We start from the raw sequence: 26,580 nt of genomic DNA on the forward strand, positions 1-26,580 counted from the left end.
ACCAATGAGTCATGGGAGCCCAAAATAATATTCCAAAAATTTATTAAAAGCAAACAAACAGTGGATTGAGTGCTTTCGCATCCCTAAATACAGGAAACTTCATCAGAATCTGATTACATAATTTCCTCATAAGTTTTAATATTCGCTCCTACACACACATTGGATCAAATAAAATGCCTCATGAATAAAACATATATAAAATGCTTGTGAATACCATACTGTAACCATTAAAACTATATATACAACCATTCTATCCACATATATTTTTATACAAAAAATTGTGTAACATTCATAAATAATTAGGCTACTACTCTGTATAATAAATATCTTTTGTAGCACTGTCATGATATTCATATGAAATCTGGACTATATTTACACATGCATCACAAGATATTTGCTCTTAATTTTAGTGCTGAGATCAGGGATATATGGTCGTTAAGACCCGGGTATGTACATGCATCTAACCGCAACTGCCATACTAATTCTCTAAACTCTAATTTATTTTCAGTCATCCCCCACAAGCTAGTACTGAGGTGGCTAGAAGTAATGTTGATAGAATTTGGTGATCTTAAGGCAAACAACTTTAGATTGGTGTTAGAAAGCATTGAATTAGTCTTAAAAAATCAATTTCATTTACTTCTAAGGAGAGTATTATCAGCAACAAGATGGGGTAGCCATGGGAGCATCCTGTGCCCCTATATTTGTAGGACTGAATATTTAAACTTATGAGGAAATGATGTAATCAGATTCTGATGAAGTTTCCTGTTTTTAGGGATACAAAAGTGCTCAATCCACTGTTTGTTTTCTTTTAATAAAATTTTGGAATATTATTTTGGGCTTACATGATGTTGGTTTAGACTGACTTTATTGGGACTCACTGCTTACACTGGAGTTGATTTGTTTATACTGAGGAAGCTGGTAGGATAAGGGATTTTGCATTAGCAGAAAGTGTCTGAAGGTTATGAAGTCTGAAACACTAAAGTATGACATTAGTTTGCAACATCAGTCTTCAAGTATATGCAACTAACTTGACATAAAAACACAAGTTTATGTAGATTGGACAAACTTCTAGGCAAACACCTGTACAATCTGCCACAAAATGTACATTTCAGAGGTATGGCCACACCAGGATACGTCTTTTCAGGTAAGAAGAATACCACACAACCAGGAGAACCCCAGCCAGTATATCACCAAGTTGCTGGACTGTTTACACAGTTTCATCAGTCAACTGGATGTAGCCACACCTCTCAACTGGCCTTTTTGGGCAAGAGTGTCTATAGTCAGGCTCATATTAGTCTGTGCATCATACATCTTGTATTCCTCTGGTAGAGCACTGTGATGATCTGAGGATGTCTGTCATAGGTAATGACACAATACATTGCAGTGTCAGACTTCAGATATATCTGACAATGTCTGCTAAAACAAACCCAGTAACCTTAGGAAAGTCCTGTTTACTTTTGAGAGGTATGGCTGTAGCACACAAAACCCCAGACCGGAGTACACCTATCTCTGGAATGGAGTCCAACTCTCACTATAGAAGGTCATACTGGGCATTCTCCTACACTTAGAGAATCACAGGCCATGTTGGAACCCACATCGGACTATATAACTGTATTGTGTATATATGTCTTTGCATAGAGACAGCTATGTACACCTTAACTGTCCCTACACACCCATCAGACAGGATTACCCTCAGCTAGCTGTAGGTGGCCCATATGTGATATATCTGCATCTGTTGTGTGTGATACACAGACATATATATGGGCAACAGATAACAGTATGTCAAGCATATACACACATAGATGTGGGGAAGTGAGAGACAGACAGTGATAGAGAGAGAGAGAGACACAGGGACACACACACAGAGTGAATCACACACACGGATACCCTGAATGGCATAAAGTGATGTCCTGCTGTGGACAGAGGCATACTGGTTGTAACCAGTCGCATGTGTCAGCATGAAGGCAAGCTCCATTGTATAATAGTACTGAGGTGGGGGTTGTAATATCACATCAGCTGTCTGTGTGTGTGTGCGTGTGTGTGTGTGTGTGTGTGTGCGTGTGTGTGTGTGTGTGTGTGTGTGTGTGTGTGTGTGTGTGTGTGTGTGTGTGTGTGTGTGTGTGTGTGTGTGTATGTGTGTGTGTAAGTCTAAGCATTAGGAGGCTGTTCCCACTCAGTGCAATTTCCATTCCCCTACTGCACAGGATCTGCTGCTGTCATTCATCATAGAAGTACCATTGTACACCTGTCAGCCCTATAAGCTCTACAGCATGTGCGATAACTGCGTAACACTATAATACAAATAACAGGCCTGCTGATGTCATTCCCCTTAGAAGTACATTTGCACAGCTCCAGCACTATAAGCTCTGTGGCATGTGCAATAACTATGTAACTGTATAGTACAAATAAGTAGATAGGTAGGGGTTCTATTCCCAGTTCTGTCAAGTGTGTGTGTGTGTGTGTGTGTGTGTGTGTGTGTGTGTGTGTGTGTGTGTGTGTGTGTGTGTGTGCGCGCGCGCATGTGTGCGCGTGTGTGTTTATAAGTGTGTATGTTTGTAGGCTAAAGTAATTTGAGGACTTTCCCACCCACAAGACTTCCCAGTGGCCTAATTTAGCAGTTCTGCTGATGTCATTCCCCTTCGAAGTACCTTTGTACAGCCTCAGCCCTATATGCTCTGTGGCGCATGCAATAACTATGTAACAGTATACTACAAATAAGTAGATAGGCAGGGGTTCTATTCCCAGTTCTGGCAAATGTGTGTGTGTGTGTGTGTGTGTGTGTGTGTGTGTGTGTGTGTGTGTGTGTGTGTGTGTGTGTGTGTGTGTGTGTGTGTGTGTGTGTGTGTGTGTGTGTGCATGTGTGTGTGTGTGTGTGTGTGTGTGTGTGTGTGTGTGTGTGTGTGTGTGTGTGTGTGTGTAAGGGTCTGTAAGTGTGTATGTTTGTAAGCTGAAGTATTTTGACGACTTTCCCACCTACAACACTTCCCTGTGCCCCACTTTAGCAGTCCTGGTAATGTCATTCACCTTAGAAACACCTTTGGGCATTTGTCAGCCCTGTAACTCTGTAGTGCATGCAATAACTGAGTAACACTATGGCACAAATAACTAGATAGGCAGGGGTTCTATCCTCAGGTCATGTGTGCATGTGTGCATGTGTGTGTGCGTGCGTGTGTGTGTGTGTGTGTGTGTGTGTGTGTGTGTGTGTGTGTGTGTGTGTGTGTGTGTGTGTGTGTGTGTGTGTGTGTGTATAAGTGTATGTAAGTATGTATGTTTGTAGCAGAACTATTTTGAGGGCTCTCCCACCCACAACACTTCCCAGTACCCTACCTTAGCAGTCCTGCTGATGTCATTGCCCTTAGAAGTAACTTTGGACAGCACTCAGCCCTATAAGCCTTGGTCAGTTGTGATTGTTTCTTAACACATACTTGTCTTTGCTTTGGCTCATTAGCAGCAGTACAAAGAACTAACTGCTCACACCCTTGTTCTCCCCTCCCCCTTCCCTGTTTATTACCTTAAGACAATCCCAAAGTTAATAAATATTAGCTGTGGCAGGCACCATTTTTAAAACTACAATCCACTCTGCTACAGGCCCCATGAAGGCTCAGTGTCTCTCCAGTAAGTGTTTTACAACTGTAAATCCCTATTTATGTTGAATTGTATTAGACATTTTACAACTGTATATGTTTATGTTGAATTGTGTTAGACATCTAATATGATTTATGCTTTATTATTGGATGTTACTATGGCATGCTAGCATTTGTATGCACCAAGTTATTTTTAGTATAATAGTATTGTATGGTCTATTTGCATAGCTGCACCTTGTTCACTAATGTTATTCATGTAATTATGTTGTGTGTAGACAGCTCATACTAGTGTCTAACTTATTTCTATATATTTGTGCTGTTACTGGTGGATAGAATCACATTAGAGAACCACGACAGATTACTGCTCGCTATATTTTTATCTGTGACTGCATAACTGTCTGGGTTTTTTTTTTCTAATGTTCTTCCAATTAGCTCAGTATCTGCATATACTATGTAGTTGTTTCAGGACATTGTCCTGCATGTGGTAGCTATTTGCTCAGTGTGTTTTTTATAATCTTTATATTATATATTTACCATCTCAAAAGTGCTTACTCCTTTCTGTACTCTTCTTTTCTAGATCTAACACCACTCTTAAGTATTCAACTGTGGTACCACCTTTAACATTCTTGTAGGAAAAGTGCAGTTCAGGTCTGAACTGTCTGCAAACAGCTACAGTTAACTTTGAGTATGTGTCTACCTGTTTGAGCCAATATTCATTTTCCCCTGGAGAGCACTCTGCTTTGGCTTGTAAGCAGCCCCCCCACAACCACCAGACACACACACACACACACACACACACACACACACACACACACACACACACACACACACACACACACACACACACTTTCCACTTTCTCTTATTCCCTTCTGTTAGCAAATAGTATCCATAACTGATCAATACTGTGTGTTTGTTAATTTAAACTATGACCACAGTAGCCTACTGATACAAGGTTATCCTGTTTTTCCACCTGAGATATTAAGAAATGACTTACAGTTTCAGAGCAGTCCTTGGTCAATTGTGATTGTTTCTTAATACATACTTGTCTTTGCTTTGTGATTGTTTCCAGCCCCCTCATACGAGCAACTAACAGGGTCTCTACCCGCTTTGTTCCCCACCCTACCCCCTATTCCCTCCCACCCCCAGTGGTCCCATCTTTATTGCACTCAAACCTCTCCCATCTTTCCAATAGCCAACCACAGCACTAACCCAACACTACCTCCTCCATCTTCCCTTTACCATCACACCTCCTCAACTAACATGTACAAGCTTACCTTTCCAATGCTCACTGCATGCACTCTCCTTGCATATCTTACGTCCTACCAAAGCTCCATCATTCCCCCACTCAACCACTACCACTGTACTACTACTCACACCACCACTCATGTCTCACCCACACTCAGCTCCCATCCCACCAGCTCAAGAACCATCCCTATGCACCCCACACATATTCTACCAACTATATTACTCAAACATAAAACATCCCTACAACTTAACATAGTAACCCTCCCACCATACCTATTACCCACAGAGCACAATCATAAAGTTTCCCTTATAAACAAACACATTCAAAAACTGAATAATAATCTCATGCATATCAAAACTAGCCCTAAGTGGAGACATCCACCCCAACCCTGGCCCTACCATCTCCAACCCCAATCCTCATAATCAGACTAGAAACCATAACTTCTCCTATATTACAGCCAATAGAAACCCAAGTGACTTCCTTCTACTAAGCCTAAATATTAGAAGTATATCCAACAAAGTCCATGAACTCCATGCCACCATAGACTTGTACTCCCCAGATATAGTCATCCTGACAGAAACCTGGCTAAAACCTCACATTACCAGTGAGCAAATACTCCCTACAAGTTACGGCATACTAAGAGTAGACCGGCTAAACAAAAAAGGAGGTGGTGTAGCTATAATATTTAAACAGCATCTAAACATCCAGATCTTAAAATCATCAGCTCCACAAATAGGCAATAAAGAAATAATATATACCAACCTCAAAATTAACCAAAACAAAACCATCAACATAATTGGATGCTACCTCCCACCTGGCCAAAACATCCCTCCACTAGAAAACCTCCTCAGCTGGTCTACCCATCATCTCCCCCAAGAAACTATCATCTTAGGTGATTTCAATATTGACTGGCAATCATGTTCTGGCAACAATCCAACCCACCATATACACCTTCATGGCTTCACCCAGCTAGTCCAGTCACCAACCAGGATAAATAAAAACTCCAGCAAGCACACTACCCTGGATTGGATACTACTCAGTAAGAGCCCCCAGTCATATATAACAGGCTGCTTATCAGATAGCCTCAGTGATCACTCCCCAACATTCCTACTCAAAAAATACCTATACCAAGCTAAACCTGTCATCTACCATCAAATACATAAAAAACTAAACTTTAACCCACTCACATTCATCTCATCCCTCAAAGAATGTAACTGGCATCCTCTAAAGTATCTCAGTCTAGATGACGCAGTTGAATTTTTTAATACTACCCTCCTGAACATCCTTAATTACCATGCCCCCATAAGGTTTTCCAGAACCAAAGCACAACCCTCTTCATGGCTACAGAAAACCACTAAGTCAGAAATGAAAAACAGGGATAAAGCCTGGGAGCACTGGTGCAAAACCAAAACCCCCTCAGCTAGACAGAAATTCCTAGAACTATGCAATAGAGTCAAAAAGCTAATAAAACAGGACAAATTCCAATACTACCAGTCTGCCCTAGACTCCTCACAACACAGCCCCAAACAATGCTGGTCCTCCATAAACACCATCCTCCACCCAGGTAAAGTCAGTACCCCTCCTCCTAACATCCCTCACTTCTCAGAAAATATTGCTACCTCATTCAACACACACTTCACCCAAACCATACTATCACTAGCTAAACAACACAGCCCCCCTCCCCTCCAACCCACACCTTCGACTAGTAATCTCCCCACTGCCTTCTCTTTTTATCCTGTACCTACCTCCAACATAAAAAAACTCTTAACTAAACTTAAACCCACCAAATTAGCAGCAGACAACCTCCCAAGTGAATACCTACAAATTGCAGCTGATGCTCTGGCCTACCCAGTATCCATCTTGATTAACCGATCTCTGTCAGAAAGTTACGTTCCCACACTGTGAAAAGTATCACATATAATTCCCCTCCACAAAGACGGACCCTCCACAGAACTAACCAATTACCACCCCATAGCTATTCTCTCTCCACTCTCCAAAATACTAGCGAGATGTATACACTCTCAGGTCTCAAACTACCTACTTACTAACAACCTCCTTTCCAGTACTCAGCATGGTTTCTGACCAAACCATAGCACCACCACTTCCTTACTCTCCTTTACTAACACTATCCTTCAGCATAAAAACAATGGCTATCTCTCCTCTGCTACTTTCCTAGACCTATCTAAAGCATTTAACATGGTCCCACACAAACAACTTATCTCTGTCCTCAATAACCTATCCTTCTCACAATCAGTCACCAACTGGTTTCAGAGTTACCTGTCTGACCGCCAACAATCCATTGTATGGCAGAATGACATATCTCCCCAACTACCTGTCTCCATAGGGGTTCCCCAAGGATCCATCCTTGGACCCCTACTCTTCTCTGTTTACACCAATAATCTAGCCTCTGCCACCAAACATGGCACACTCATACAATACGCAGATGACTCGACCATCATCTGCTCAGCCCAGTCCCTACCCAAACTGCAAAAAGTCACACAGGAAGCCTTTTCCTCTGTTGAAACATGGTTATCTGATGCCCAATTAATACTCAACCCAAACAAAACTAAACTACTCATCTTCCAACCCACCAAACATACTCAAAACAACTCTCACTTTAACATCACAGCAAAAGACAACACCACTAGATACCCAACTGAACACACCAAATTGCTAGGAGTGGAAATAGACAATAAACTAAAATTTGACATTCACATATCCATGACCATAAAAAAAGTCCACAAAAAACTAGGAGCGTTATACAGAAATAAGCAATTTCTCACCAAAGCAGCAAAGATTTCAATAGCAAATTCCCACCTTATCTCCACCCTACTTTATGCCTCTCCAATATATACCAACCTAAGGCAATGTGATCTAACAAGCTAGAGACCTGCTACAACAAAATCGCCAAATTTGCCACAGGGGCATCCTACCATAGTCACCACTGTCTCTCACTTGCTGAACTGGGCTGGCTTGAACTCCCTCACCTCCTTCAGTGGTATCAACTCTCACTCGCCCACAAACTAGTAAACCATCCACTAAATGTCCCATCCCTCCAGAATCTACTCCAACCCTATCCCACCACCAGACCACTAAGATCCAGCAGCAAAAATCACTTGCAGATCACTAAAGCCAATAACTCTGCTGGTGAAGCACTATTCTCTTGCGCCATAGCCAAATTATGGAACTCACTCCCACCCACAATTACCTCCGTACCATCATGCACCCACTTCAAAACTTTACTAAAAGCACACCTAAATACATGCTGGCTATGCCCTTGCAACTCCCACTCTAATATCATCCACCCCATCCAACCACTACCTTTCTCTCCACTCAACTAACTACCTTGATTATAGCAAGCTCAGATGCTCATAAGCCTAGTACTTATTATACAGCAGGAACTTCTCATTGTAACATTTGTTAATGTCTGTTATGTACTTCACAGATAAAGATTATAGTTGTCTACTGATGTACTATGTTCTTCATCTGTAAATATGTTGTAAGTAATTGCTATGTTAAATTGTTAATCGCTATGTAATCCAATGTAACTACTGTCTGTTTATTTTACTGTGGAGCTTTTCTCCCCAGGCCTCCGCTGAAAATGGACCTACGTCCAGTTGGACACTCCCGGTCAACAAATTTAAATAAATAAATAAATAAATAAATAATAAATAAGCTTCATGGCACATGTAATAACTAAATAATAGTATGGTACAGATAACTAGATAGGCCGGGGTTCTACACTCAGTTGTGCCAAATGTGTGTGTGTGTGTGTGTGTGTGTGTGTGTGTGTGTGTGTGTGTGTGTGTGTGTGTGTGTGTGTGTGTGTGTGTGTGTGTGTGTTTGGGTGAGAACCATATACTTTGGGGGGGTGTTATACCATTTTGAGGCATGTACCACCCAGTACACATCACATTTGCCCTACTTTACAAGGCCTGCTGATGTCATTCATCTTAGATGTACCTATATACACTTGTCAGCCCTCTGAGCTCTGTGACATGTGCAATAACTGCATAATACTATAGGGGAAATACTCAGATAGTTAGGGGTTCTAATTAAAATACCAACAACTATAGTAGTTTGTATGAAGCATATCCCCTGCGGCTGTTGTGTGTGTAGGTTATACCATTTTAAGGGCTGTTGACCCCCTTACCCATTACATTACTTTAAAGACCCTGTTAATGGCATCTGCCTCACATGCACCATGTAACACTATACACCCCATACCAGTCATCTGTACAGACGTACATGAGATATCCACATGTTTGCAACCTATATGTGGTCTGTGTCCCCTGACAATGAGCATACCTGTGATATCATTGCCAAATATGTCACAGTTACTGTACTGCCATAATGTCCACATCAGACATTGTACCTGACTGACACATCATGCTGATACAAAGTCTGTCACTCTATCACTTGTGCAGGTTTTTGGGAGCAGTAGATGAGACCAATTGCTATGTCTGGAGGGTTATTCCACCATCATTAAGGCATTCGCAAGACTATCTGTTGTAAGGGGTTGTGTGTTATGTCCCAGGCATATAATCTATGCGGAGCATATCATATGTACATAGCAGTATAGTACATACAACTGGATATGTAGGGTTACTAATATGTCTATTGGTAACTGTGCATGTGTTTCTGTATGCACAGCCCCTGTGGCTGTCTTCAGTGTGTGTATGTGATGGCTATACCATTTTGTGTGTCTTTTCCACCCTGTGAACTCCCCCATTGTCAACCTACTATCAGCCCATACAGATGTCATCCACGGTACAAGCACAGTTCCACAGTTTTTAACAACAAGCCACCATAGTGCAATGGTCGTATCACTGTGTATTGTACAATAATAGATGAGTAGGTATCTACTCTGATAAGTGTCACCTCCATGTGCATGTGTATCTCAATGCATGTTCCCATGCAGCAGTGTGCATGCGTGTGTCTGTCAGATGGCCCTAACATGTTAAAGACCACTGATCCACTATTGGCAATCCTAACACCCCCTGCAATTGTCACCCACTTCAATAGTAGTGGCAGACACTGCTACACTACAGTACTGCTCTGCTCTCTCTGTTATGTACCTAGTGCTATCATTCATAAGACTATGCAGGTAGGGGCTGTGCTCATCCCTTCATCAGATGCCCCATGTACAGGACTATGACTATGTGTGCACTACCAGCACAAGAGGCCAGACATGCATATGGATAGTAGACACACATGCTGGTGATTTTCAGGTTAGGCTAACATAGGCTGACCTGTGTCAGGAATACATACCCCAAACCTTCATACACAGTACCAGGCATACTCTCATCAACTGCATGATGGTTGAGTGGATTTGACAGAAATGGCAGGGGCAACAGGTGCTAATAGCTGAATCTGTTGCAGTTGAAGTAATGGCTAAGCTTGTGAGGGACCAAGTGCCAGTACTCAAGTAACCCCATCTAAATGTGTGAGCCTGCAGTCCTAAAGAACACCCAGGTGACATGTATGAAGGGTAGGTGACAGTGTCAAGGATATGTATGCAAGGTCACACTGTCCTCCACAATTGCCCCTCACACACTTTTACATGTAAACACACCTGGTAAACATGTACATATACAGCTGTACCTTGGCTATGACAAGGTCACTGTGTTTCCACTCTGCCTTATTCAGCATTGCTACTGTCAGCAGGTCCACAGCCTGTACACACACAGACACTTGGAACATTACCAGAATACAGTACGTGACACTACAGTCAGTCAGTAGTACTAACAGCAGTAGTGCATCATGGCTAACAAGTTACATACACCTCGATGTGTACTCATAGCAACTGCCACAAGACAGCACCTTACATAGCATAACATTGCTACACTGTGTCATAGTCACCCTGTGCATCAGACCCATATGAACATGTCTGTGCATCGATGATATGGATAACAGGGTTGTGCCACAAGTATAATCACATGCACAGAGTGTGGTGTTGGATTGCCAGAGGCCTAAGCTGGGCCATATGGCTGACATCATATGTGTGTGTGTGTGTGTGTGTGTGTGTGTGTGTGTGTGTGTGTGTGTGTGTGTGTGTGTGTGTGTGTGTGTGTGTGTGTGTGTGTGTGTGTGTGTGTGTGTGTGTGTGTGTGTGTGTGTGTGTGTGTGTCTGGAGGAGTGATGTTCAACTAGGCCGTGCAGAGGAGCTGTGCATGTCTGGTGGTGACTGGCATGTGATAGGGATGTGTGAGTGTTTGCACACCATCAAGCAATAAGGATGCCCGACACAGTGCTATGTTGGACAGCCAATGACCATACATGGCAGGATGTATGGTTCACCATCTCCCAGCATGGATGCAGCAACTGGTCCTGCCAGGAGTATCACTGGACCGCCAGGCCCAAGGACAGATGCAGTACTACTCCCTGATCATGACTTCTGTTTGCTAGATTCATGTCCCTGATGGGACTGGCCAGGACAACGTGCCTATGGCCTGCTCCAGTGTTGTGTGGACAGCATCCTCCCTTTGGTAGTGCTGCTGGCACTGCCACTTCGGGATTGTGAATGTGTAAGGCCACGTGGGATCACAGCTGATCATGTTGCTGACCTACATCCACCTGGCTGATGCCCTATTCCCACCACATGCTCAAGCACAGACATTGCATGGTTGAGCAGTGACAATGCCACACCCCTTTGTCTATCCACAACATCAGAAAGATGACGTATGGCATCACAAATGTTGTAGAGGTCATCACGCATGGCAGGGAGCACTTCATTCATGACCCTGAGAATCTATCTCATCTTGCAATCATTACATGCATGTGCATCCACGATGGACCGTAACATGGATCTGGTGACACCTGCTGTGGCACTTGCAACAGGGGCTTTATGGGCAGCAGTCCTCTGTCAAGCACCCCTGTCCATCTGCCTGTTTGTGACCTCTCCTGCTCCCTGCCTATGGCTGGTGTCTACACACTAGCCTGTTCCATGCCACGACCCTTAACCTGTCCATCATCTGTGGCTGCTGGGGACTGGGTATGTGTGGGCATACTAACTGTGTGTGGGGGACATGGTGGTTGAAAGTGGATACCAAACCATGGCATGGATTCAGGCACCAACAACCCCACCTGTGCCTCACTATGACTACCATCATCATGGGAGTCCACTAAGACACTGACATCAGGTTGTGAGGGGAAGGGACACCAACCACTGTGTTCAGCTGTGAGGGGAAGACAACATATGTGAATGAATACCCTGCAGTATTATGTTTGCTAATAAACACACACACACACACACACTCCTGGTACAGTCTGATACAGCTGTGACATCTATGGGCCCTACAGGACAGACCTTACGCTGGTTCTGCCTGCCGCAAGCCATCTTTTTCACTGCTACTGTAAGGCCCACAACAAAGAGTGATAATCCTACAGTGTGATGGGCCTAGTGGCAGAATGGTAATTGTGGCCAAGACTAAGGCTATTGGAGTGTGCATTACAGTGTTACCAAGTGCATATGCATGCACTGTAAGAGCTGAATTACTGCTATACAGACCACACACAATGACAAGATGTAATGATATGTGATGATAACCAATGAAGGAACAAGACTATACACCATCACTGCAGTAACTACACAGTTCAGATTTACAGGGATTCATTCCAGACAACATGGCAGGACAGTCTGCAATACATACAGGAAACATGTGAAGTACTAGGTGCCTAGTCTCATAAGATGATACCAGGCTATTGGCTCTGATGCCCTCATAAGCCTGGCCCAGATGTTCGCCCATGTTTCTTCCAAGCCAACACCTGTTTCTCCCTGTCCAGCAGGTACACCCATGGGATCCCAGGGGTGTCCCATCCATTTCCCATGCAGTTTTCCAGTGTCTTCTTCAAGAGGTCTATACATGTACTCTGCTAGACATGGGGAGAGTGTGTATTTTACAGACAGTGTATTGTGTGGGACACTACACTATCCTGCCAACAAGTACTATACATGTCACAGACAGGGGGAGGGCCTTCTGTGTGTGATGCATGAGTGGGGTTTGTCTTACAGATATGCAGAAATGCCATCAATGCTGGTTTGGAAATGGCATTGTATGGGAGACACAGGTCACCTACAATCAGTCTGTATGACAATGAGTACAGGGACAGGGCTTTTAGCCTACCTTTATTGGATAGGTGTTACAGACCCTGGAGTTGCCTGGTCAGAAACCTCTGTGGTCTCTGCAACTGCTGCATTTGCTAGGCAGGATACATGCCAAAGCAGCCATTGTACTTGGTAATGCATCTGATAAAGGTGAAGTACAGGGATTCTGTGGCCTTCTGTTTCCTGGATGACATACTCATATTTGTAAGGTGGGCCATGTAGATGGCCTTATGTACAATGGTGCCCACATGGTGGGAAACTGTCAGGTTGCTACCAACCTTGGTGCACAAGTTGCCTCACACCTGATTACATGCTCAGTACAGTATTACTGTCATAATTAGTGTGGATGGCATCTGCCACTGCTGGGAGAATGATGCCTCTCCTGGCATTCAGTTTGTGGCAATGCTTGCACCAGTCATCAACTGGGTGATGGCCTCTTGGGGAATGCTCACATTAGTAGGAGAATGTAAGGCAGTGGCTAGCTTGCAAGCATCTGTACACCTGGTCAGCCACAGACCACTGCTTTTGTCCTGTACCTCAGATACATATATCTCAAACAGTAGAGGCCCCAGACCGATCCTTGGAGTACACTGCTTTGGAAGACTCTACTACTAGAGGTGGGTTCCACTATTTTGACCAAGTGGGTACTATCATTGGGCCAGTTAGCTACCCATTTGGTAACATATAGGTTGATGACTAGCTGTGTAGGCATATTGTATCCTGGCTGCCTGGGGATTATTGTCAGAGAACTGCTCTAGGTAAAGGTAGACACTGGTCATCATCTTCTCCTCGTCCTTGTGGTTGTTGACCACTTCAGAGAGGTCAATCAGGTTTAACAGGACTGATCTCCCTTTGACAATACCATGCTGTGTGGGCTCAGGCATTTTGATGTTGCCAATGTCCTTGTTCATAATGTCCTTGATATCGCCTTCCATGCCCTTGTAGTGCAGGCTAGTTAGGCTGATGTGCATATAATTGGCTTGGTGAGTGGATTTCTCTGCCTTTGTGTATAGGGATGACAGTGGCTGTCCTCTGTGCAGATGGGACGACAGTGGTGCTCAGGCTTTGGCTGACTACAGTGCAGAATGGATCTGAGAGCCCATGCCTGTGTTCATGTAGATGCACCCAGGGGTGATATCAGGACTACAGAGACTTCTGTGTGTTGCCTTTGAGAGGGCATTACAGACCTGCTTCCTGATGATGAGGGGAGGGGGGCAAGTGTTGTGCATGCACATTTGTACTGATAGGGGAACAGGGGGGTGATGTTTACACTTCACCTGTCTGCAGCTGGTTGCCTATATCTATGCCATATGCATATGTGGTGCTGTTGACCACCACTGCAGAGCAGATTTGTGTGTTGCCTGTGGGATTGCAGACACATGTGTGTAAGGCCTAGTGGGAGGCCTTGGTGGATGTATCCAATTTGACTCAAAGATAGCCTTAGAGTAATTCACCTGTGACCTTATTTGATTGTGCAGACCGAGGTGGCATTGCTTACAATAAGCTACCTGCTTCTTCTTGGCCCTGTTGAGCAATTGTATCCACCTATTATGATATTTGTGTATTGCTGCTGTCCACCATGGATGTTTACCCTACCTTGAGGGAGATGATGTTGTCCTGTCAGGTATTGCTGAGTCTATACAGCTATGTAGGTGCCCACATTTTATTGTGGTGTGGGCCTGGACACTACTGCTATTTCCAAATGATGGGATGTTGGCTGTGAAGCTACTTCTACCTGCCCTGAGGAGATTTATAGTCATTTGTGTAAAGTTAATTTTGATTGACCCTGACGGGGGGGGGGGTGACCTGAACAGTGATGGTTATGTTGTCAGATCTTACCAAGGAAGATGACACTGTAGCAGTGCTACAGTGGCTACTCACGTTAGTCAGGACCAGGTACAGGATATTTCCACCTGTTGCGGGAGTGTTGACCAGCTGATCCATTGCATTGCCATTGACAAAGTGAAGGAATCTCTATGCATCCAGGTTCAGGTGGCATAGGTCATGCACACTATGGTTGGGTAGTTCAAGTCACTCAGGAGCAGGGTAAACGGTTGAATCCTGACAAATTCCAGGAAGTCCCAATAGGTGTGGTGGGTGTCCATAGTCATGGTTGGAGGCCTGTAGCTAGCTATGATTTGAGTAGGTGTTTTGGCAACTGTTAACTGCATTCGGGATGTCTCCCATGTATCATACTGTTTGCCTAACCTGGAGGTGTGTATGTGTATGATAATGTTCAACACTCCACCTCCTGTGACTTTGCAGCCCTCCATTTGGAGTTCAAACGTATGATGGGATGAGTAATGTAACCTGGCAAGGTTAGTGTGCTCACCGCAGCTACAAAGCAGGTGTCAGTGACTGCACACATGTCGGCATCCTACAAGACAATGTACGCTTGCATTGCCATGGGTGTCATGCTAAGACACCTAGCTCCTGTTAGAGCAAGACATCTGCACAAAGGCACACATCACTGGTGGGCAAAGGCTGGAAAATAGTGTCACTTTATGAATCTAGCTGAAACACCCTTAGTTTTCAGCAAAGGGGTGTCACATTCACAGGTCTACTCCACAGGATATGACATCTGACAATCAAATGTATGCTATTATATTATGATGTCAGTCTTTAATGGGTTGCCAGTGATGTGCCAGACAATACACAACTGTATGAGGGATTAACTACAAATATGATGCAGACATGTGGTCAGTCTGCAAAACGCTGGACATTTGTCAGGTATGGGCTCCGTATATCACATATGGTTCAACACACACTTCTGCACCTGTTGTGTACTATGCACATACCTTATATAAGTCTCTTACATTTGTAAGACAAGCATATGTATCATAGTAGCATTCACAGGTGACATATGAATATTTACAACATCCCAGGTAGCTGGCCTAGCAGTGTCACACTCAGTATTGGACAACAGATACTCCAGTAGGAGTCATACATGAGCTGAACTATGCTGGGGTGGCTCAGGGGCCAGAGATGTGACCCATGTCAATGCAGAAAGGGCAAGCAGGAATGGCCATAGGTGCCGGACAGCAGCATGTGAGTCCAGCAGGTCTTGTTCCGACCTAGTGTTCAATGTCCTATTTGACATTATTGCATCCCCCCTTCTGCATTTCTTTACAAGCTTACATGATTGACATACCTGTTATAGTGCTGAAAAGTTTCCTTAGAGTACTGCAAATGGTTAGGTTTGTGTAGTCGCAGTCTGTCTTTGTGTAGATGGGTTAGACCTGTGTTGCATGGGCAGCAGCTTGCCTTTTATAGGTAATGCACATGAGCAGGTGATGTCCTGTACACCAATCGGTGTCTCCCACTTGCTACTTGCATCCAGAGTGGCTGTGTTGTCTTTCCATTAGCCAATGTCATAGCAACACAGTGCTATAATTAAGTCCTTCATGTGGGACTTGCCCCTTTTCCTTGTCTGTGTGGAGGACATTATGGAGGTGTGGGGGCTACAGCTTCACAGACAGTAGGTGGAAATACCTCTCAGGACAAGACATGTGGAGACAGTCCAACAACATGGGAGACAAAGCTCCAGACATGGGTACAGATTGTAAGTATATATGGGTGTTATACACATAAAGGATTGCTAGATTAACATGGTTTGTGTGGACATGCATTTTCTACATGACTTGACGTCTGACAGTGATATGTCTCTGACATACCTCTCAACTGTCCAAATGTCCACAGACTGCCAGAGGCCTGTTATGTGTGGTCTGTTCCTCAGACAATGTCTGTTTTTGTGAAATCAGTGGGATAATGTAAGGATTGTAGTCAGTAAATGTTGACATCCATTAGTGTTTCAGACATCATATCCTTCAGGGATGTTATGTTCAGAGGTATGGTATATCATTATTTAGTGACTGCACTCCTGGTATCATCCCAGGGACTTAGCAGACTCCTGGAAGTGGTATGTGGCAGTGGCCATAAATATGGTCCCACACCCTGGACATCCTGTGGAAATCTGTACAATTGAGAGTTGTGTATGTCTGCCATTGTTAACAGACTGCCAAGATTGTGTAACAGTGTTGTGTGCAAATGTTTGTTGGGCTGAGTGGGGAGAGTAGCAGATGTCAGTGTCATACATCCTTTTCTATCTGACTGTGCATGTTGCTACAGTTGCTGGTGGTCTATCAGGTGTATATGTTTGTAGAGGCAGACTGGGAAATGTCCTGTAACACCTCAGGATTCCCAGTAGACTGTGAGTTGGGCCAGTATATGTCGGTGTAGTGTGTGACTGGCAATCAGGATGTTTGTTCAAACAGTTGTTGTACTCTACAGTTCATTTGGGGTACTGTTATGTTGCTTTGACTGTGGTGCAGTTGGTTGTGGGTGGACATTTTCGCACCAATATCTGCTTTTCCCTACAGTTCCATCCTTGTAGTGCATGATATGTTTGGAAATACATGGGTAATTCCCTAGAGCTGATTTGGGGTAGTGTCATGTTGCTCTTATTGTGGTTCAGAAGGTGCTGGGTGAAATGGTTGGCAGCTCTCGATGTTTTTTCTCTTCTGTTACATGACTGTAGTCATACCTCTCCACTGTTCAGATGCATGACCCATATGTTTGGGTTTCTGACAATTCACTGGGATGATGTGAGCATTGACATCAGTATGTGATGACATTCATTTGTTTCAGACCTGGAATCTATCAGGAATGATATGTTAAATCAAACCATGCTACTTTAGCAGACTTCTACATGTATAACAGCCATATTACAAAGTTGTCACTATAGTTCACCCTTTATCCCCCCACTTTGTCAGGCTTTTTGCAGATGTCTTCCAGTAAGAGGTTTGTTATCTATATCTATCTATCTATATATATATATATATATATATATATATATATATATATATATATATATATATATATATATATATATATATATATATATATATATATATATATATATAAATATATATATATATATGTGTGTGTGTGTGTGTGTATGTGTGTATAAATACATATATATATATATATATTATATATATACATATATATATATATATATATATATATATATATATATATATATATATATATATATATATATATATATATATATATATAAATATATATATATATATATATATATATATGGTTCCCATTCAGAAGCCTGAAACATCATAAGCCTGAAAATCAAAATCCTGAAACCAAAAGCCTGAAAATTCAGAATCCTGAAAACTCAAAATCCTGAAAGCCCAAAATCCTGAAAGACCAAAATCCTGAAACTCAAAATCCTGAAAACACAAATAATGCTAATATGTCACTATAAAGACACTAATATCTACCAACTGACCCTGACCCTAACCCTAAGGTCCGTCACTATCGCACACTCACCTGACCAGCCCTAAACCTAACTCACTTAAACCGCCCCTAACCCCAATATTTGTCACTATTGCATACATGCCTAACCTGCGCCTAACCCTAACTCACTTAAACCGCCCTAACCTAAAATAAAACCAACCGCACACTTACCTGACCCCAACGCATGACCTAACACCACAGGGCTAACAATAGCAAAGCCACAATGACATCAGTATGTCTATTTTGTGTTTTCAGGATTTTGAGTTTCAGGATTTTGGTCTTTCAGGATTTTGGGCTTTCAGGATTTTGAGTTTTCAGGATTCTGAATTTTCAGGCTTTTGGTTTCAGGATTTTGATTTTCAGGCTTATGATGTTTCAGGCTTCTGAATGGGAACCATATATATATATATGAAGACCAGATGTATGGATAACGCACAAAACGCAACTCTTTTTACCAAGAATTTAATCATAAGCACTTTCGTTCATTCCACATTACATGAAATTCTTCAAATTCCTAAATCACAAACAACCATTTAAATAATCCTTGCAATAGGGTAATAATGACATCATCAATAAACATCTTAAAGTCACATACATTTTAAAATACAGCAAAATTATTTCAATAAACTGATGTAACTTACTATTAGTTCATTAAACAATGCTATTAAATGTTAGTAAACCTTAAAAACAAAATATAAAATACTATACCAAACACTTTCAACTCAATCTATAGATTTTCTAAGTTAAATGCATTTGTGACATTAGATGAAATATCCTATCTTGCTAAAGATTTTAGTTTTAAAATACAGCCAAGAGAACAATTTTCATTAAGGTCCAAGAAGGCATAGACATTTAATTTCAGCTGCCAAAGAAGTTCTCCTTCTTCTAATTTTGATGCCCATGGCCCACCTCTAATATCACTAAATATCGAAAAGAGTGGCTTTGATTAACCAAGATATGTTTTGCCAAAGCATTATTAGGGTTACCTCTCCCAGTGTTATATTGCTGTTCGTATACATGTTGTCTAAAACTCCTCTCAGTTTCCCCTATGTAAAATACAGGGCATGACTGAAACCTAGCTAAATATATGACTCCTTTAGTATCACAGCAAAATTTCCCTTTTATTTTAAAGGTTCTGTCATGAAGCACAAAAATTTTAGTAACATCCATATATTTACACTGTGAACATCGGACACATTATTCATCCCATGATTGTAAATGGAATTGTTCCCACAACTCTCTGATATCATTTTAATATTCTGTCCCCTTTTAAACATTACTCTAGGTGTATCACCAATCCTAGCTATAAGGGATGCATCTTCACTTAAAAGGGCCCAATTTTTTTATAAGAATATTCCTCAAATTCTGAGACTCACAGGAAAAACATGTAATAAAGCTAGTCCTATATACAAAATTCTTGACAACAACATTAGTGGTATACATTACTTCAAACCCTTGTTGGATTTCTGCCACTCCTTTATTCAAAATAGATTTAAAATAACGCACTTCTCTCTTTTTATATACTTCTGAGAACAGTTCTTCCAAGAATCCTTTAGGGTAACCTCTTTTAAAGAACATATTTTTAGGGTCGCACATTCAATTTCAAAATCTACCATTAATGAGGTCATCCTAGCAACCCTAACTAATTGGCCCTTAACAACTGCTTTCCTTTGATGAAAGGGATGAGAACTATCAAAGTGTAAGAATGTATTTGAATATGTTGGTATCCCTATATATTTTCCCCAGGTACCTGCTATTAGCCCTATTCTTAACCAGTTGGACATCTAAAAAGCTATTAGATCAGTGTCAAATTGATAGCTAAATTCAAGGAAGGAAGGAAGGAAGATTATTAATTATTTCTACAAATCCTGCAGCTGTTTCAGCATTACCCGGAGGCTCTGAGCAAAAATTTACCTAAACAGCAGAGGCCTCCAAAGCAGACACCCAAGCAACTGCCACCTCATGACACACCACAGGCAACACATAAACCACAAAATCAGTGTGCAAAGCAGTCACAGCCCTTAAGGCCAAATACAACACCAAACATACTTGTCATAGGTGACTCCATAGTCAGACACACTGATGTCCCACTCACCAGACTGAACAAGGAGAGGGTCACAGTAAGCTGCCTATCGGGCGCTAGAATCCACCACATAACACAAGCACTTGGGTCACTCCACAGCAAGTACAAATATGACACAGTCATTGTCCATGCTGGTGTGAACGACCTGAGACGTACCTCCCTGGACTACATGAAAAGAGACATAAAGGAGCTCTCTGATTATGTAGCCCAGGCAGGTATGACCCTGACCCTGAGCAGTATCCTTCCTTCACCAAGAATGATGCCACAACATAGAGACAAGATGATCAGCTTTAACAATTGGCTTAATTTCTGGTGTCATTCAAAGGGGATCCAGTGTCTGTCTGCCTGGGATGACATGCTTGACAAGCCACGCTGCTTCACAAGGGACGGCTTGCACCTGTCACCCTGGGATTCCGGATATTGGCTAAGGCTCTTGCCACCCCATAGTGCCTTTTTTAGGCAAGGCTCAAATTCTAAACCTACCACCCTAGAAAACAAAAATGGGAAGAAACTAAGGGTAATGCTGCTCAATGCCAGAAGTCTAAATCTCAAAATGCACGCACTCGAGGCCCTTCTCAGTATGGAGAACATCGATGTCTGTGCTGTGACTGAAACCTGGTTCAAGGCTCCTGAGAGCACCCCGGCACTATCAGGTTTTACCTCATATCATGCGTTCCGGCCCCAAAACCCAGACCACACCACAAAAGGAGGGGGTGTATTCATATTCATCAAGGATACCCACACCTCCAGGTTGGTGGCAACGCTCGAAGCATCGGAAACCATCCAGGTGCAATTAACCATAGGCAAAACTGCTCTACAATTTGTAGCATACTACAGGCCACCCTCTCAAACTCAGGAACCCCACACAGCCTTCCTGAAGACACTGGAGGGTATAAATGTATCTCCAAACACCATTATATTGGGTGACTTCAACTACCCGAATATAAACTGGGAACATTACTCAAGCCCCAACTTTCTAGCCCAAAGGTTCCTGGAGTTCATAAATTCAAATGCCATGGAACAACTAGTCACCGTTCCCACAAGAGGAGAAAATATACTAGATCTCATCATCATCACAAACATGGGGACAAAATGCTCCATACCGGAAGTATATCCCTCATTGGTGAGATCAGATCACAAACGAATCTCACCGGAAATCCACATCCCGCCCCCACCCCAAACAAAAAAGACCACAGTGAAGAACTTCTCTAAAGCAAACTTCACACTACTCAAGACTGGTGTGGTATCCTTCAAGGCCCCCGAACCGGTGGAAACCACAACCCAAGCCGTGGAAGCCCTTACAAATGCCTTCTACGAACACCTCCAGGACTGCATGGATCAGGCAATCCCTAATAAAACCAAGACTCATTCCACCAAGGGCAAACGTCCAGTCTGGTGGACCCTAGCCATAAACAAACTTTACAATAAGAGGAGAAAGCTGTTACATGATAGAGCAAAATTCATAAAAGAGAAGACACCCTTGATCATTATTAGTAAAAAAATACGAGCACTCATAAAATCATCCAAGGCCAACTTTGAGAGAAAAATTGCCATAGATTCAAAAGACAATCATAAGGCCTTCTTCAGCTATGTTAGAAACCTGGGTGGAAACTCCCAGATATGCTCAGAATTAGTCCAAAATGATACAAAAATCACTGAACCCACAGACATTGCCAACATACTGGCAGACAGGTTCAGTGCAAACTTCACCCCCCTCTCCCAAAAGGAGAGATAACTATCCCAGCGTAGTGTAGCCTCCCAGACATCTCAAATGCGCAGGTGAAAGCTGCTCTCTCTAAAGCTAAAAACACAGCATCAATGGGACTGGATGGTGTCCCCAGCTGTGTGCTACACGAACTCAATGAGGAACTAAACCCGCACATAAGGCAGCTGTTTAATCTTAGCCTTACCACAGGATACGTGCCCAAGGAGTGGCGTATGGCAACTGTGGTCCCACTCCACAAAGGCGGTGCCTCTACGGACCCTGGTAATTACCGCCCCATAAGCTTAACAAGCCTGGTCTGCAAAGCTATGGAGAGGATCATAATGGAACTCATAAACAAAGACATAGGGGACTTGCAGACATTGGACCCGACCCAGTTTGGCTTTGTCAAGGGCAGATCATGCCTTTTGAACTTGGTTGACTTCCTCGAAACAGTCACCAAGGCCATTGATGAGGGAAAGGCAGTCCATACAGCCTACCTTGACCTTGCAAAAGCTTTCGACACAATACCACACTCGGGTATTATAGAGAAACTTACCAGCTTAAATGTAAACCCATATGTCACAAGATGGGTTGCAAACTGGCTAAAGGACAGAACCCACAGGGTTAGAGTTGCTGGCGCCATGTCAGACTCCAAGCCGGTCACAAGTGGTGTCCCACAGGGCTCAGTCCTTGGCCCCCTGTTGTTCGGCATCTACTTCTCAGAAGTACAGGCAAACATAGGAGGACTATGGCTGACAAAGTTTGCAGATGACTGCAAACTGGGCCATAGTGGAAAGTACATCGGACACAGATATCCTTCAGAGGGGTCTCACGGAAACTGATAGCTGGTGCCAGAGCCATGGCCTGAAGTTAAATGCCAAAAAATGTATAGTCATACCCTTCGGGAAAAACAAGGTAACCCCAAGCTACCATATAGGTGGCAATCCACTAAGCACAGAAGAGGTTATCAGGGACCTGGGGACCCAGGTTGACAGTGGCCTTTCTTTTGACACTCACGTTGCTAAAGTGGTTAGAAAGACCTTCTACATTGCCGACCTGATCATGAAGGGATTCACATCCAGATCAAGTGAGGTCATTGTTCCCCTGTAGTCTTCACTTATCAGACCAATGATCGAGTACAATGCCCCATTTGGGATGTATCGCGCCCGACACCTGCAGCAATTGGAAAGACCCCAAAAGTTCCTCACGAAAAGGATAAAGGGACTCCAAAATCTGTCATATGCTGCCAGACTGAAGAAACTCCAGCTCTGTTTAGTCGCATACCGTCTGCTCAGAGGTGACCTGTGCCTGACATACAAGGCCATGTCCAACCCGGAATTATTGGACATGCCCCACCTCAAAAAATCCAAATCTACCAGATCCACTAGAGCAAGCGACTTAAACCTTAGCACGGATATAAATAGGACATGCTGGAGGGATAGATTTGTCACCCAGAGACTCCCTATGCTGTGGAATAAAATCCCGGTCCATGTGAGGCAGAGCACCTCGCTGGCTCTGTTCAAGAGAAATCTTGACCGGTGGATGGGAGATCGTAGGTTTACCCCGGGAATCATCTCTGTGTCACTGCTGGACAGAAGCACAACAAACTAATGGGCACAGTATTTTTTAACATAAGGGGTGGCGTAAGCCACAAAACTTTGGGCCAGGCTTATAAATGCCCTAGGGCAGATAGCCTAGTATAAACCTATGAACCTATGAACCCTTCCAGATTACAAAAATATCGTCCAGGTATCTGGTATACCAATATATTTGATTCCTACCACATCAGCTTCTTCTCTCTCAGCTCTATATCATTCATTCTATCCTATACCAGCCTTCCCACTGCCCGGCACTATCTTCTCTCATCTCCCATTATTCTCCCTCCAGACCACTCCGAAGCTCTAACCAAAACCTACTACAAATCTACAAACCCAAGTCTACATTTGGACGCAACATGTACAGCTAACAAAAGAACAATGCACCAAGGTAGCACACAATATTTCTTAAATACTCTTGAAATCAATTAGCATAATTAGTGATGTCATACCTGAAGGAGCATTTAAAGGCACAGACAAAAACTAAACATAAATCAGATAAAATACATAACATAAGCTTCTACTAAGCCTATTAATGAGTTTAGAGTAGTGTTTCAGTTTGCCAGCAACATAAACCAATATATTGATGTTGTTAAGAAACACTGGCACCTTTTGCAAGAAGTACCTAATCTAAATGCTATTACCACTAGCATTCCACAGTTTAGCTTTAGGAATAATAAATCACTCAAACAGCATCTTTGTAATAGAGAGACACACAAGCCAAATTCTCTTTCCACACGTCAGGGTACCGATCCATGCAGGTCATGTAGTGCAAGTCCTTACATTTATAGCACAAATACATATACTCATCCAACAAAACAGTTCCATCTGTATTCCCATACATATGCTGATTGTAAAAGTACTGATGTGGTTTATTATGGTTTCTGCAAGAGATTTCCTGTTTTCTATGTTGGCAAGACTAATAGATCTTTTAAAGATAGAATTTTGGAACATCTTCGTGATATCAGGAATAGAAAACATACAAATGCATTAGCTAATCATGTCATGAACACTGATCCCTCACATTCCTTCCAGGTTTTTTGTCTTACAACAGATACATAAAAAATTGAGAGGAGGGGATATAGAAAATATTACTGAAGGTTGTGAACAAAAATGGATAATGAAACTTAATGCAGACAAATATCCAGGTTTTAATGGTACCACATCTCTGGTCCTTTTTTTGAAAGCCAGACGCCTTAAACACAAATAACTTTAAGCATAATATTTATTGCCTCTTACTCATGAATGAATTTTACATAATTGATTTTTTAAAAAGATTTTTTATGCTTAGTAGAAGCTTATGTTATGTATTTTATCTGATTTATGTTTAGTTTTTGTCTGTGCCTTTAAATGCTCCTTCAGGTATGACATCACTAATTATGCTAATTGGTTTCAAGAATTATTTAAGAAATTAGCTGTTTTAACATTTTGTCTGAAGAAGCAACTGAGTGTTGCGAAAGCACTAACCACTGTTTTCTTTTGTTTATTTTATTAAAGACGTTATTGTGTGCTACCTTGGTGCATTGTTCTTTTGTTCTTACTTCATGTTTTTATGCACCTTGGTTTTACCTACAGCTGTTTTTGTTTGATGTACAGCTATTACCCCACTATTGCCTGGAATAGGCTCCCACTAGAAATCAGGACCCTTACACATCCTAAACAATTTAGGACAGCCACCAAAGAGCACTTTAAAAGTCACTGGTCCTGCCACTGCACTCCCCCTCCTTAAACATCCCCTACTTCCCATACCTTAATCTACTTTCTGCCCTTAACTCACTCTTCTCACTAGCTCTCTCTAATCTTCCTTGACTACTCTTTCAACTGTCTTCTAAAATCTATTAAGCAAATCGCCTCAGAGAAACATTCTATTGTAATTGTCTTGCCTTCATGCAACTACATTATGATAAAACTGGGTTTTGTAACCACTTACCCCAAAAACTACATTCATCTTAGACATATTTTATTTTATATATCTTGAAATAGTTATGCTATACTCCTGATTATTGAAACTGTATAACATTGTATTGCTACTTAATGTCATGTAATAATCCTGTAACATTGCTGTTTAATGCTAATTTATAATGAAAATTGTATAATATGTTGGAGCTTTTCTCCTTGGACCTCCACTGAAAAAAGGCTTTTCAGCTCAGTAGGACAATCCCGGTCAACAAATGTAAAATAAATAAATAATAAATAAAATATAGAACTAGTTTTATTACATCTTTTTCCTGTGATTCTCAGAATTTGAGTAATATTCTTATAAAAAATTGGGCCCTTTTAAGTGAAGATGCATCCCTTATAGCTAGGATTGGTGATACACCTACAATAACATTTAAAAGGGGACAGAGTATTAAAATGACATTGGAGAGCTGCGGGAATTCCATTTACAATCATGGGATGAATAAATGTGGCTGATGTTCACAGTGTAAATATATGGATGTTGCTAACATGTTTGTGCTTCATGACAGAACCTTTAAAATAAAAGGGAAATTTTGCTGTGATACTAAAGGAGTCATATATTTAGCTAGGTTTCAGTCATGCCCTGTATTTTACATAGGGGAAACTGAGAGGAGTTTTAGACAACGTGTATACGAACACCAATATAGCATTGGGAGAGGTAACCCTAATAATGCTTTAGCAAAACATATCTTGGTTAATCAAAACCACTCTTTTTGATATTGAGTGATAGAGCAGGTTAAGAAAATATTAGGGGTGGGCCATGGGCATTAAAATTAGAAGAAAGAGAACTTCTTTGGCAGCTGAAATTAAATGCCTATGCCTTCCTGGGCCTTAATGAAAAATTTCTCTTATCTGTATTTTAAAACTAAAATCTTTAGCAAGATAGGATATTTCATCTAATGTCACGAATGCATTTAACTTATAAAATCTATAGATTGAGTTGAAAGTATTTGGTATAGTATTTTATATTTTGTTTTTAAGGTT

The sequence above is a fragment of the Protopterus annectens genome, chromosome 10.part0, assembly GCF_019279795.1.
Source record: "Protopterus annectens isolate FY-2018-M chromosome 10.part0, PAN1.0, whole genome shotgun sequence".
NCBI classification, from domain to species: domain Eukaryota; kingdom Metazoa; phylum Chordata; order Ceratodontiformes; family Protopteridae; genus Protopterus; species Protopterus annectens.